Here is a 14,724-nt window from a genome sequence, read left to right as displayed (position 1 = left end):
GTCTGGAAATGATAGCCGGGCAACCCAGGCAACCGGCGCGGCGGTGCGCAGACGAGGACGCGCGTGCGTAACCGTGCGCAAACGAGGACGCGCGTGCGTAACCGTGCGCTAACGAGGACGCGCGTGCGTAACCGTGCGCAAACGAGGACGCGCGTGCGTAACCGACGAGCGCAGACGCTTTTACTCCAGAGAGTGCCACCCGCTCAACCGTTGCAGTTCAGACTCCTGTCGCTGATATGATACATCCCTCTCTGTAACGCTATTTTCTGTCTGTCTGTATAGCCAATATCTCACCCAGTCTCATAGACACAGATTTACAATGGTCTCTCGGCTGCCTTCACCCTGACTTTCTGTCTAATGTCTGAGCACTCACATACTGTACACTCTCAGGCACATAATGACACAGTCTGTCTGTTTTCACACTCACAAACCTATTTGTTCATTCTATACCCTACTCCCCTCATCATATTCTATTCACTTACATGTCTATCTACCCATAAGTTCCCATATACCATACCCTTTACCCACAATTCATAACCCATTCAATCAGATACAGGCACCCTACTATCCTCCTTTCTACCTACATCCACTAACCCACCACTCAATACCCCCTCCCCCCATGCAGGCTTCAGTCAGTCCATATATCCCCATTCCCTATGTACCCATCAATCCCTTCTTCTACACCTTTAACCTTCCATTCATCCATTTACTAATTCCTTCATCTGCACCTATACATACCACATTCCACCATCCAGCCCTGCATTTACACCTTTACCTTCCCCTAATCCGACAACTCACTAATCCCTCCATTGACAAATCTGCCTTCCATTATTCTCCCTTATTCCACCTTCTATGCATTTACTCATCTGTCTAAACCTTCATTCTATTCATCTGCTCATTATTTGCACCATTACCATTATTTGGGGCCATTTGGAGCAAAAATGCTAAAACCATGCTATTTCAAGAGCGTTCAGTGCCTTTTACATTTGATTGAAATTCAATGTCTCCTTGAAGATGGCACCACTGCCTTGACCAAATTCAGTACAAAAAAAGACACTGTTATTTCGCAGGCATCGGTGCTATTTTGCGCTGCAGTAAAAAGTTATCATTTTGGTTTCCAAAATGAATATCCTTTTATGGGATGAGTAACCCCATGAGAGAAGTCATAAGCAGGTAAAGTGGGAATCATGTGTATAGTAGTGCAAGGATGAAGTAGTATTGCAAGATAGCAACAGTAGAAATTTATTGCAATTTATTGTCACTGGTTATTGCCCAGAATCCATAGATCCAGCTCCTGTGAAGGATGAGGCCAAAAACATGAAAAAAATATATAACTGAACTGAATTAAGACATTTTTTTTAAAAATATAAATATATGCTAGAATTTTGTTGTAATTCCACTCGTGTAAAAAGATATGGGCTTCTAAGTGTATAAAAAAAACAAAAACAAAAAACAGTGTTGCATGATACAAACGCAAATATCAGAAACATAATTTATTTTATGTATGAGAACACAGCAGATTTGGAAAGTTCTGTGTCTCCCGAACGCGTCAATATCAAATATATATAGTTTTATTGAGATTTCACACTTCTATAGAACAAAAACTAGAAGCATCAAACTACCACATTTCCACTGCACTGCTCTGCTCTACAAAACGGCATACATCTGATTTCAAGGCCAAACATTCCACTATCAGTAGGTTTACCCGAAAAAAAATTCTAACGAGTTCAAAATGGGTAAATATTTGAACTCAAAGCTACCAAGTTGCAATTCTTTCCTAAAATTAGCAGTTTTTATAAAAATGTGTTACATTTTTGAAAAATGACCTCAAACTGTCCAGTCTACAGCATTGTATCTCAAACATATCAATAGATACCAAGATAAAACACCCTAAATCTGAAAGCCAGGGTCCGCTGAACAGTTTGATGCCCAATATGCATAGGTGCACCTAAGTATGTGGCGTATAGGGGCTCCTGAACGAAGACACCCCATACGAGTTATCAGTTCTGTATTTCCAAATACTGCAAAATTAGCACATAATGGAAAGGTCCATTATCTGTAAATCCCCTGGTCCTGAGCATTCTGGATAGCAGGTATCATACCTGTACTCAAAGGATATAAGCAAAGGAGTGTGAAATACATTTTTTACTGTGTTAATGACAAGGGTTAATCAGTGCAGCACTAAATGGGTTGTTCACCTTTACATTAACTTTAATATTGTGCACAGAGGGAGTTTCTTAGAAACTTTGCAATTGGTTTTTAAAGTTTTTTATTTGCGGTATGCGTAATTTAGCTTTTTATTCAGCAGCTCTCCAGTTTGCAATTTCAGCAGTCTGGTTGCTAGTGACCAATTGCCCTCTAGCAACTAGGAATTGATTTGAATGAAATATTGGAATAGGAACTGCAGAGAGCCTGAATAAAAAAAAAAGCAAGTACCAATACCAATATCTTCCTTGCCTTGCTTGCCAAAGATCGGTGACTGGACTCTGAAGGGGTGACTGGGGGAAGCCAGTCTCTGCATCTTCAGGGGATAATATGGTCTGGCCCAGATTATTTGGCAGACACTGGCCTGTTTGCCTAAAGATTTGTCAGTAACTGCCTAATAATATTCCCCCACTGGCACCCAGCCTAGGACTAAATAAAACAACATTCTGTTTGGGTTACTAAGGGTCAACTTTATGGTTAAACATTTGCATCTTATTCTGAGACTTCCCCAGTATATGTGTGAGTCTGGGCGATGGGGCACTGTATAGAAGAGAAAGAGAGAGGAGAGAGAGAGAGCAGAGAAGAGAGAGTAGAGAGAGTGAAGTGAGTGATGGAGCACTGTATAGGATAGAGAAGAGAGGGCAGAGACGAGAGAATAGAGAAGAGAGGAAAGAGAGAGTAAGTGTGTGATGTCGCACGGGGATGGAAGCGCAGCTGCTGGGCCGGGCCCTAAACCAGAGCACAGACAGGCCATGAGTTTCCCTTGAGGGGAAAATGCCCAAAAGAAAAGCTTATGAAAGATATTATTGGTACACGCTAAAAGGAAAACTATACCCCCTGAACAATGTACGTCCAGGGCCAAATTTACATAGTGGGGGTCCCTAGTCCCACTGCCATTTGTTGCCCCTCTCCCCTCCCCTTTTATCATCTGGACTGGAGCAATGGGGATTGGCGCATGGGAAATTTAAAAAAAATTATTGTATCTCCAGCGCATCCCCACTGTTTTTGAACCAATGTGGGTGTAGTTGGACAGCATGCCGCCCCCCCCTAAAATCCCTCCGCCCTAGGCCCGGACCTAGGTGGCCTCTCCACAAATCCAGGCCTGTATAGGTCTCTATAAAAAGATATTGCATAAAACAGCTCATATGTAAAACTCTGTTCATGTAAATAAACCATTTTCATAATACCTGTAATATACTTTTTTAGTAGTATGTGCCATTGGATAATCATAAATAGAAAATAGTCATTTTAAAAAATTAGGGCCATCCCCTGGGATCGTAGGATTCACGGTACAAACAAACATTACAAACAAACCATACATGTTAGGTCACATGAGCCAATAAACAAGAGTTCTGTAATCATATACCAATATAAGCAAATGGACAGAACTCAGGTGAAAAAAAAATTCTTGCAGCAGACTGCGGAGAGAATTCACCTAATGCGTTTTGGGAACAACTCCCTTAATCATAGGCTTCCTATGCCTCTGATTAAGGAAGTTGTTCCCAAAACTCGTTAGGTGAATGCTATCCGCAGTCTGCGACAATAAATCTTTTTTCACCAGAGCGCCGTCCAGTTGCTTATAGTGGTTGCTAGACTTTTCCAGTTCAAGCCCTCATTTGCAGGTTCAGCCTGGTATGAGCCCCTCCGTTAGTTTATAACAAAAAGAAAGAAACATTAGTGCCAGCCACATTTATTTTCAGTTTAATTTACAGTGATTGGATTTAGAGATCCAGCTTCCAATCAAACCATAACCATAATCAAAGGTTTTTGACTTGTTTTACTAATTAATAGTAGAACAAATTTGTCCTTCTGCCATAGGTAGAAACAGTAGTCTCTGCTTAGCCTCTTTTCATCACACCTCATTTTATAACTGTCAGCGGCAAAAACTATGATATGTGGGGAGTGTTAATTAGCTTTAAAAAGGTTTTAAAAAGTTTCCTCATATCTAGGTGTGTCTTACATAAATGCAAAATGTGGTCTTGTTCTTAAGGAATACAGTTAGAATCAAAGATTGCATTAATATAGGTTCATGTTATTGCATAAGAGAACCTCAACTGGCCATTCAATCATTCTAATATCTCATCAAATGAGAGAATCCTTACCAATCTAGATATGCCAGTTATGTGTCTTATAATCCAATGTTTTCATTCCTGAACCAAAGATAAAATCACACAATGGGCCGATGCAGGCTCGTAGGGAGGGAACAACATCCATAGGTTAATGTGCCCTTCATATGGAATTTTCAAGCTAGTCTGAGATATCTGGCCAGTACCTGACTAGATGTTGGTTAGGGTAACCATTACATTTGTCAATAGATTTCTAAACTGCCAAGCAATATTGGACTATATTAGTATGTGTATAGTGATCTTAGCATTAGGTTTGCCCTGGTACTGAAACCCATAACAACCATTTAGAATGTACTGGTGTCGTTCAGTTAGGGCTGTCCGTGGTTTTCCATGCCCTTGGCCTGGACTTTAAAAATCAGTGATTTTTTACAAAGAGACCTTGGCCCCATCTGGCTCATAGCCTATTTAAGATTTTATGGTGATTGAATAATCTTGTGCAAATTGGCTAATCTTACTAAAACATCCAATGACTTCCTGACTATGACACATTTGGCCTGCAGATCTGGTGATTTGTAAGATGTGGCAATAGATGCATTATTTTACCCACATAATACTTTACATACTTTATATTAATACCACAATCTTTTAGGATCTGGATCAGCACTCATATTGTTTAAGCCTGCCTGGTGCCCATACTGTCATAGATGCTACTGGAAATTAATCCCCAAAACTGTCAATAAATGACACAGATTGAACATAATAGAAAAGGTAGGGATTACTCTTGCCGTGCCTGATACCAGCTCCCTGCTGCCCCTGTAATGCAGAGCGATATCAGTAATCTTGTTATTTTTGCTCACTGCTGCCAAGCCACAGTAATACCTTGTGCTGAGAGTTTGTATGAAGATTTCGAACTGATGATCTTCAGGCTGTTGCTAAACACCAAATACTGTATGTTCTAGGTAGATAGGGTCTGGATCAGAGCCAGACGCTGCCAGATGAGGGGGTAGGGCAGGGCCTGCCAAAACTAAGATGGAAATTGGGCCCCGCAAGTGTGCGCCGCCGGTGATGTCATGCGCAGTGCGCCGCCGGTGACGTCACGTGCAGCGTGCCTTTGAGAACCGGCAATTTGGACACAACTATACCCGGGCGGGCCCCATTGGGGGTGCAGGGACACGAGCCCTGGTGCTGATGCACACCTGCACCCCTAGTTGTTTCACCACTGCCACAAAGCTTTCCTACATTTGGCAATTTTTTTGACATTTCTGAAAATCACCTCAATACTCCAACTCTGAAGCATCGTATCTCCCACATATCATCACATACCAAGATAAAACACCCTAAATATGAAAGCCCGGGATCCGCTGAATAGCTTGATGCCCAACGTGCATAGGTACACCTAAGTGTGTAGCATATAGGGACCCCAGAACGAAGAAACCCCAAAAGAGTTCTGTAATGCCAAATACTGGAAAATCAACACATTTACAGCAGAGGCAAAAGTAAAAAAATGTTTGTTCACCCCAGAAAACCATATATTTTTGGAAAATACACATTCCCGTGAAAGATCACCTCAATAGTACACATTCTGACGAATCCAAAATACGTAATTATGTCTTTCTACGCCAAACTACCATACTGCAAAGCAACGCTAAAGGCAGCGATTTGTGACATTTCTGAAAATTGTCTAAAAATATTGCAATTGGCCGCATTTATCTCATCTAATTTCCTACATACAATTGTAAAACACCCTAAATGTTGACGCCAAGGGTCTACTGGACAGTTTGATGCCCAATATGCATAGATATACCAAAGCATCTGGCATATGCAGACCCCAAATAAAAATAGTGCATATGAATTTTCTCTGCTACCGATTCACTTTCTGTAAAAATAGACCCTGGACTGAAAATTATGTGCCCAAGACCCTCTAACAGCAGAAAGACCCCCAAAACCATATATTTTTGTAAAGTACACATTGTGTAGCAATCCAAAATTGCTAAAAATTTGTTTGTACTCCAAATGATCTAAGTGCAAATGACGCTAGAAAAAACAACAATGCAAATAAACAACAATGCAAATAACAATGCAAGCATAAAATCATAACAAAATCAAAAACAATTAGGCAACTCAATGACATAACAAAATAACTGATCCGACAGCGTGGCTAGCGGTCAGAATGCTTGATCCAATAGTCACGCTGTGAAATCAACAGTTTTTAGTGAACTAACAAGAGGAAAACTGATAAAATGAAGAACTAAAAAAAAAATTTTTTAGAAAATATATATGTGTGTGCTTGTGTATGCATGTGTGTAAGCTCTAAAAAGTGTGTAAATGTGTCTATATGAGTATGTAAGTGTGTAAATATGTGCAAAAGTATGTAAGTGTACAAAAGACAAAAAAAAAACAGAAAAGCAAAAAAACACCTCACTTTAGTTACATGTGTAGTGGGTGTGTACATACATGAGTGTGTAAATGTGTGTAAACCAGTAAAGAAACGCTACTTACCGTTTCTGTGGCTGGGGGAGTCCTTGGCAGCGTTGGAGGGCCCAGGATCGCTCACAGGAAGTGAGTGGGCAGCGCTGGATTGTGTCCCACGAGGTCTCCGATGTTCCTGTGACTCTGCTGAATAAGGTAATAGCCTGTAGTCGGGCCCTGCGACAATAGCGTCGCAGGACCGAGGTGGGAGCCCCCTAAGCTCATTGCCTAAGGGGTTGGGGACGCCGCAGACTCGCCTTCACGGCGGCTAAAGCCACCAGTGCAGCGAGAGGCCCTGAACGGCGCAGCATGTAGGTACCTACATGCTTAGCAGGGAAAAGGTTAAAGAGGTTGTTTACCTTTGAGAGAAATTTTAGTATGATGTAGAGAGTCTTATTCTGAGAGAATTTTCAGTTGGTTTTCATTTCTTATTACTTTTGGTTTTTGAGTTATTTCGCTTTTTATTCAGCAGCACCACTCAAGTTAACAATATAAGCAATCTGGTTTCTAGGGTCCAAGCTACACTAGCAACCATGCACTGATCTGAATATGAGACTGGAATATGAATGGTGGAGGACCTGAATAAAAAGTAATATAAAATAGCAGTTTTTATGTCTCATCTTTCTAGAAAGGTCATCTCCTATTCATATACCAGTCTCTTATTGAAATCGGTGCATGGTTGCTAGGGTAATTTGAACCCAAGCTACCAAATGCAAATTGAAGAGCTGCTGAATAAAAAGCTAAATAACTTGAAACCCACAGTAATAAAAAATGAAAACCAATTGCAAATTGCCTCAGAATATCACTTTCTATATCAGTGGTCCCCAACCAGTAGCTCGCAAGCAACATGTTGCTCACTGACCCCTTGGATGTTGCTCCCAGTGGCCTCGAAGCAGGTGCTTATTTTTGAATTCCTGGCTTAGAGGCAAGTTTTGGTTTCATAAAAAACAGGTGTAGTGCCAAACAGAGCCTCATGTAGGCTACTAGTCCACATAGGGGTTACCATTACCAAACAGCCAATTACATACCTTATTTGACATCCCCCATGGACTTTCTCATGCTTGTGTTGCTCTCCAACTCTTTTTAAATTTAAATTTGGCGCACAAGTAAAAAAGGTTGGGGACCCCTGCTCTATATCATACTAAAAGTGAACTCAAAAGTGAACAACCCCTTTAAGGGAGCAAAAAAAAACAATTTTCCCCTCTAAAGATGAAGGACTGTGCTCTGAGTTTCTTCCAATGGGAAACCCAAAATGACATCCTGGGAAGCTGGTTGGAATGTCACCAACAGTATCCAGGTAAGTCGTCCTTCTTCTACAGGTATCTGGCTCCTCAGCACAACTCATTGCAGTCAATCTACTTTGGGCATAGGGTAAATGTGGCACTGGCACCCCTCAGAGCTCACAAGTCCTGAGAGTTGATCGGCCGAGGTCAAGTCTCCAAGGTCAAGTTTTTCTTCAGCCCTAATACCTTGTCCCTCAATCTCAGAAACACTGTGATGAAGAATTGGATTTTTTTTGGGGGGGGGGGATCCTATAGCGTACATGGAGCAGTAACAACCAGACAGGCTTTTCATCCCCTAGAAATTAATTTCTTTTTTTCAGCCTTTCAGGTTGGACGCACCTTTTCTCCCAGTGAAATTTGCGCATTGTGCATCAACTTGTCACCTTCAAATGTACTAATACCTGCTCCAGACGATTTCTATAGTAGAGACACACAATTCCCAATATTCCCCTTATAACACTATAATACAGAAACCTCCAAATCTGCCCCACAAACGAAACCACAATGATCTTGTGTAATAACCCCAATAAAGAATAAATATTTGTTTCCAAATTCTTTACTATAATATCTTTATAAGGAGTGGATTCCCAGGAGGATGAAGTAGGACAGTAGTCGAATTCTGGCAGTGTCGGCAAATGCTAGCAAGGCATCCTAGGCAACCAGCGCGGCGGTGCGCAAACGAGTACCCGCGTGCGCAACTGTGCGTAAACGAGGACGCACGTGCGTAACTGTGCGCAAACGAGGACGCGCGTGCGCAACTGTGCGGAAACGAGGACGCGCGCGTAACTGTGCGCAAACGAGGACGCGCGTGCGTAACTGTGCGCAAACGAGGACGCGCGTGCAAACACGAGCGAGGACGTTTTCACTTCAGAGAGTGGCACCTGCTTAACTGTTGCAGTTCAGACTCCTGTCGCTGATATGATACATCCCTCTCTGTAACGATATTTTCTGTCTGTCTGTATAGCCAATATCTTACCCAGTCTCATAGACACAGATTTACAATGGTCTCTCGGCTGCCTTCACCCTGACTTTCTGTCTAATGTCTGAGCACTCACATACTGTACACTCTCAGGCACATAATGACACAGTCTGTCTGTATTCACACTCACAAGCCTATCTGTTCATTCTATACCCTACTTAATCCCCTCATCATATTCTATTCACTTACATGTCCATCTACCCATAAATATTCATATACCATACCCTTTACACTACCCACAATTCATAACCCATAGACACCTACCCACTCATCCATAACCCATTCAATCAGATACAGGCACCCAACTATCCTCCTTCCAACCTACATCCACTAACTCACCGCTCAATACCCCCCTCCCCCCCCATGCAGGCTTCAGTCAGTCCATATATCCCCATTCCCTTTGTACCCATCAATCCCTTCTTCTACACCTTTAACCTTCCATTCATCCATTTACTAATCCCTTCATCTGCACCTATACATACCACATTCCACCATCCAGCCCTGCATTTATACCTTTACCTTCCCCTAATCCAACAACTCACTAATCCCTCCAGCGACAAATCTGCCTTCCACTATTCTCCCTTATTTCACCTTCAATGCATTTACCTACCCCATCTCCCCATCCCTGCACAAACCATTCCATCAAAGACCAACAGGATTTAGACATCCACCCATCTCTCTCATTGAATTGTCTCTATTCCCCCTTCCTACCCAACATTATGACAGTTTCATTAAATCCCATTGATTCTATTACAAAATGTACAAAAGGTAAACACATCATTTATGAGATTTAACCCACTTCACATGAAACATGCATATACACTATCTTCTTATCTCTCTCCCTATTCAAAAGCTCTTCTTTATTTTACATATGTATAACCTAACATCTATCTATCCAATTACTTGAATGGCCATTTGGAGTAAAAGTGCAAAAGCCATGCTATTTCAAGAGCGTTCAGTACCTTCTACATTGGATTGAAATTTCTCCATGAATATAGCACCCCTGCCTTGTCCAAATTCCGTACAAAAAAACAGTTATTTCGCAGACATCGTTGCTATTTAGCGCTTCAGTAAAAAGTTATCATTTTGGTTTCCAGCAATGGTGACTATAACATGAATGTAGCTAATTAAGAAATGATTTTATCTGTGGAGCCTGTAGCCCCAGTGGATGCATTAGTAACTGTATACTATGTGGTTCCTGTCCAAAACCTACATGCAAGTGCCCAGGCATTGATGCCTTTGGAATCCTCTGCAGCATGCCCACTTTAATGTGTACCAATATCAATACTTAAGGATACTTAACATAAAACCATTACTATTTCACATGCAGTGAAGCAGGGAGATGAAACAATATATACTTGCTGAGGCCATTTAAGCCTTGAGTTAGTCTGCACTGCCCATTGTTGTCTTTAGGGGGTTCTAAATGGGATGAGTAACCCCATGAGAAAAGTCATAAGCAGTTAAAGTGGGAATTGTGTATAGTAATATATATATATATATATATACACACATATATATATATATATATATATATATACACAATGTGTAATGTGTATTTATTGCATTTTATTGTCACTAGTTATTGCCCAGAATCCATAGACCCAGCTCCTTGATGAGGCCAAAAAAACAGAAACATCAAAAAAAATATAACTGAACTGAATTATGACAAAATTTTTAAGAAAAGAAAATCTAGGGTTACCATTAGTGTAGCTTACGGGTGTTTTGATTTCTTTAAGGGAGCAAAACAAACAAGCGCTGTTATTCATAGCAACGCCTGCTCCTTTGTGACCAGTGGCGGAACTACCGGGGTGCAGCAGGTGCATATGCACCAGGGTCCCTGTCCCTGGTGGGGCCCGCGACCCGGCAAAGGAGTACCGTGTACCGACGGCTACTCAGTGGCACCAGCATAAAAATACCTGTTCCTGCAGACACCCCCCCCCCACTAACTATCTGCTCTCTTCAGGGTCCGGGATACTGCTCACCAGCTCCTGTCCGTTAACCCAAACAACGTGAATGTACGCAAGCGTTCACGCATGCTTCTTAGCATTACATTAGCTTTTTTTGCCACAGGGTGGATCTGGGCCTACAGGGCCCACTGGAGCCGGCCAAGGCCAGTCCGACCCTGGCTGATATACGGTATATATAAATATAGTGGCAGAGTGGGGGGTGTTGAGTGTGTGCAGGGGGGGTTTGAGAGAGTGCAGTGGGGGGTTGAGAGAGTGCAGGGGGGTTTGATAGAGTGGGGGGTTTGATAGAGTGAAGGGGTTGAGAGTGTGCAGGGGACATGATTACACGTTACAAGTACATTAGAGGACATCAGGGCCGCCATTTGAAATCATGGGGCCCCATATAACAAAGTTTTCATGGCCCCCTGGGTCCCCCAAGACTCACCCCAGATCTTGCCCACTCCACACTACAGTTAAAAGACCACATAGACATCGATGCTAAAAAAAAACAAAAAAACCTCCACACACAAGTTATAAAAAGCTATTGATGGTCAGGCCCCCTTATTAGTTAAAAAAAAACTATGGTGCCAGGGCCCCCCATAAAATGTAACAATAATTCCCAGTAAAGCTGTACAGGGATTGGATAAGGGGATCCAATCCCAATGCAGATTTACCGGGACTTATTCTTAAAGGACCAATGAGGGTACAGGAAATCTTAATAGGAGAAAAGCTTCCATGCACAGAGCTGCAGTGTCCTATTTAGTGAAGCTGGCAGCACGAAAGCCAGGGGGCCCGGCTAATCAAGTAAGTGAAGCGTGGCGGGCCCCTCCTTAGAAACAGTGTGAACGCACTCACTAGCCCTTCTCTATTCGATTGCCTGGTGCACAGTCCTCTAGGGAGACGGTACTCCCCGAACTCCAATGGAAAGAAACGAAAGGAGGAACAGGCACACAGGAGCATAAGGGGTTTACCCCGTTTGCTTATGCTCCTGTGTGCCGGTTCCTCCTTTCGTTTCTTTCCATCGGGCCCCTCCTTAGACACAAAATCCTGCGATGGCGGTCCTGAAGGACATAATAGACAAATAGCAGGGGACCTTTTTACCCATAAAGAGGATCACCGTACCAGAGGCCACCCCTTCAGACTAGAAGAAAAGAACTTTCATTTGAAGCAACGTAGGGGGTTCTTCACAGTCAGGACAGTGAGGTTGTGGAATGCACTGCCGGGTGATGTTGTGATGGCTGATTCAGTAAATGCCTTTAAGAATGTCTTGGATGATTTTTTGGACAGACATAACATCAAAGGCTATTGTGATATTAAACTCTATAGTTAGTTAATTTCTCATCTGAATTGATGAATTAAGTACCATATCAGTTATAACCAGGAAGTATTGTCTCATGTTAAAGGGGAAGTAAAGCCAGCTGGCAAATATTTGGGTTTATTGTGTACAAATCCTCTCTCCTCAACCGCATCAATAACACTTGTGCCTACTTAAAGAAACAGTAACACCAAAAAATGAAAGTGTTTTACAGTAATGAAAATATCATGTAATGCTGATCCTGCACTGGTAAAACTGATCTGTTTGCCAGATTCACTGGTAAAACTATTCTGTTTGCTGTGTAGAAAAAGGCTATATGGAACAGTGGAATAGTGGATAACAGATAACATTATGTTCTACAGAGCTTATCTGCTATCTGCTGTGTTACATGAGCCTTTTTTCCTTAGAATGGCTGCCCTAATTGCTATACAGCAGATTATTGATATAAACAATATTAGTGTTTCTGAAGAAAACACAGCAGTTTTACCAGTGCAGGACAACACTACATTATAATCTTATTACTTTAATTCACTTTCATTTTTTGATGTTACTGTTCCTTTAACAGTGCACCCCCATAACAACGCTAGAACGGATGCTCTTCCTCCACTTTTGTGCCCCCCCATATCTCCTTACAGTTTGAGAGAATCTGCAACACATCCAAAATCATATGACACTGATAAGACAATTAAGCCAAGTCAATTCTTGATCTTACCGACTATGTGTTTGTGTTTTGCAGGGGATGTTCGTTTTGGGTTTACCATATGCAATTCTTCACGGTGGATATCTGGGACTGTTTCTCATTATATTTGCAGCTGTTGTTTGTTGCTACACTGGGAAGATCCTTATTGCTTGCCTCTATGAAGAGAACGAAGATGGTGAAACAGTGAGGGTGAGAGACTCCTATGTTGACATTGCCAATGTCTGCTGTACACCAAGGTTTCCTAAACTCGGAGGAATAATTGTTAATGTGGCCCAGATTATTGAACTGGTGATGACCTGCATTCTCTATGTAGTGGTTAGTGGCAACTTGATGTACAACAGCTTTCCAAGCTTGCCAATATCCCAGAAGTCTTGGTCCATCATTGCCACCGCTGCGCTCCTGCCCTGCGCGTTTCTCAAGAACCTTAAAGCTGTGTCGAAGTTCAGCTTGCTCTGCACCTTAGCGCATTTTGTCATTAACATCCTGGTGATTGCCTACTGTCTGTCCAGAGCAAGGGCTTGGGACAAAGGGAAGTTCTACATTGATGTTAAGAAGTTCCCCATCTCCATTGGCATTATTGTCTTCAGCTATACCTCCCAGATCTTCCTGCCATCTCTGGAAGGGAACATGCAGAACCAAAAGGTAATTTCATTGTATGATGAACTGGACTCATATTGCGGCCTGTATCCTCAAGGGACTCTTTGCCCTTTTGGCTTACCTAACCTGGGCAGATGAAACCAAGGAAGTCATTACAGACAACTTACCATCAACCATCAGGGCAGTGGTCAACCTATTTCTGGTATCCAAAGCTCTGCTGTCCTATCCACTGCCTTTCTTTGCAGCAGTAGAGGTCTTGGAGAAGTCACTCTTTCAAGAGAGCACAAGGGCCTTCTTTCCAAACTGCTATGGGGGTGATGGGAGACTGAAATCTTGGGGTCTTACCCTTAGATGTGCCCTAGTCATCTTTACTCTACTTATGGCTATGTATGTGCCCCATTTTGCCCTGTTAATGGGTCTCACAGGAAGCCTCACGGGAGCTGGTCTTTGCTTCCTCCTTCCAAGTCTATTCCACCTCAAGTTGTTGTGGAGGAAGCTGTTGTGGCACCAAGTCTTCTTTGATGTCTCCATCTTCGTCATTGGTTCCATCTGTAGCATTTATGGCTTTGTGCACTCTCTAGAGGGGCTAATAGAAGCCTATAGATACAATATAGAAGATTAAGTCTTAGATGGGTAGGCGGCCCTCTGCATTGCAAAGAATTATGCATCAGTTTCTACTGACGTTCTCATTTTACGTATCCACAAATAAAACGCCTCAGCCAACGGGTTGGCTGATACCACAAATCTCTGCAATGTGTTTTCAGACAGTCTTGCAGGGGAGGGAATCACAGGCTTTATTTGGGTTTAACTAATCGAAATTACATCTGACAAAATTTAACTGTATATGGAGATATTTTATTTTTGTTATATTTATTTAATGATGGATGAATTATGGTGGAAATAAAAATATATAGAATAACTATATTGATTGCAAGGAAAATTGGGAGGTTCTCTGAAAGGAAAGCCGTTTGCATGTTTTTTTTAAACTCATCGGACATTCTTTAAACCAGCGCAATGAGCAAACCACGAGGATATACAAGTACCACAATCTAAAGGGAACTTTTTTGTGTCCTTTTCGTCTATCTCAACCTCTTCTAAAAAGATCAGTCAAGGAAGGGGCTGAGATAAATGCATATATCTGGTGTGTGGGTCTCAATAACTTTT

General features: G+C 42.0%; 1 pseudogene; it reads left to right on the top strand.

The window, feature by feature from the left end:
* The first annotated feature begins 7,992 nt into the window (after positions 1–7,992).
* LOC121397952 lies at positions 7,993–14,393 on the top strand (annotated as a pseudogene).
* The last annotated feature ends 331 nt before the right edge of the window (positions 14,394–14,724 follow it).

This window comes from Xenopus laevis, chromosome 9_10L, assembly GCF_017654675.1.
Source record: "Xenopus laevis strain J_2021 chromosome 9_10L, Xenopus_laevis_v10.1, whole genome shotgun sequence".
NCBI lineage: Eukaryota > Metazoa > Chordata > Amphibia > Anura > Pipidae > Xenopus > Xenopus laevis.
The sequence above is the reverse complement of the archived record's forward strand: the minus strand, read 5'-3'. Positions and strand labels throughout refer to the sequence as shown.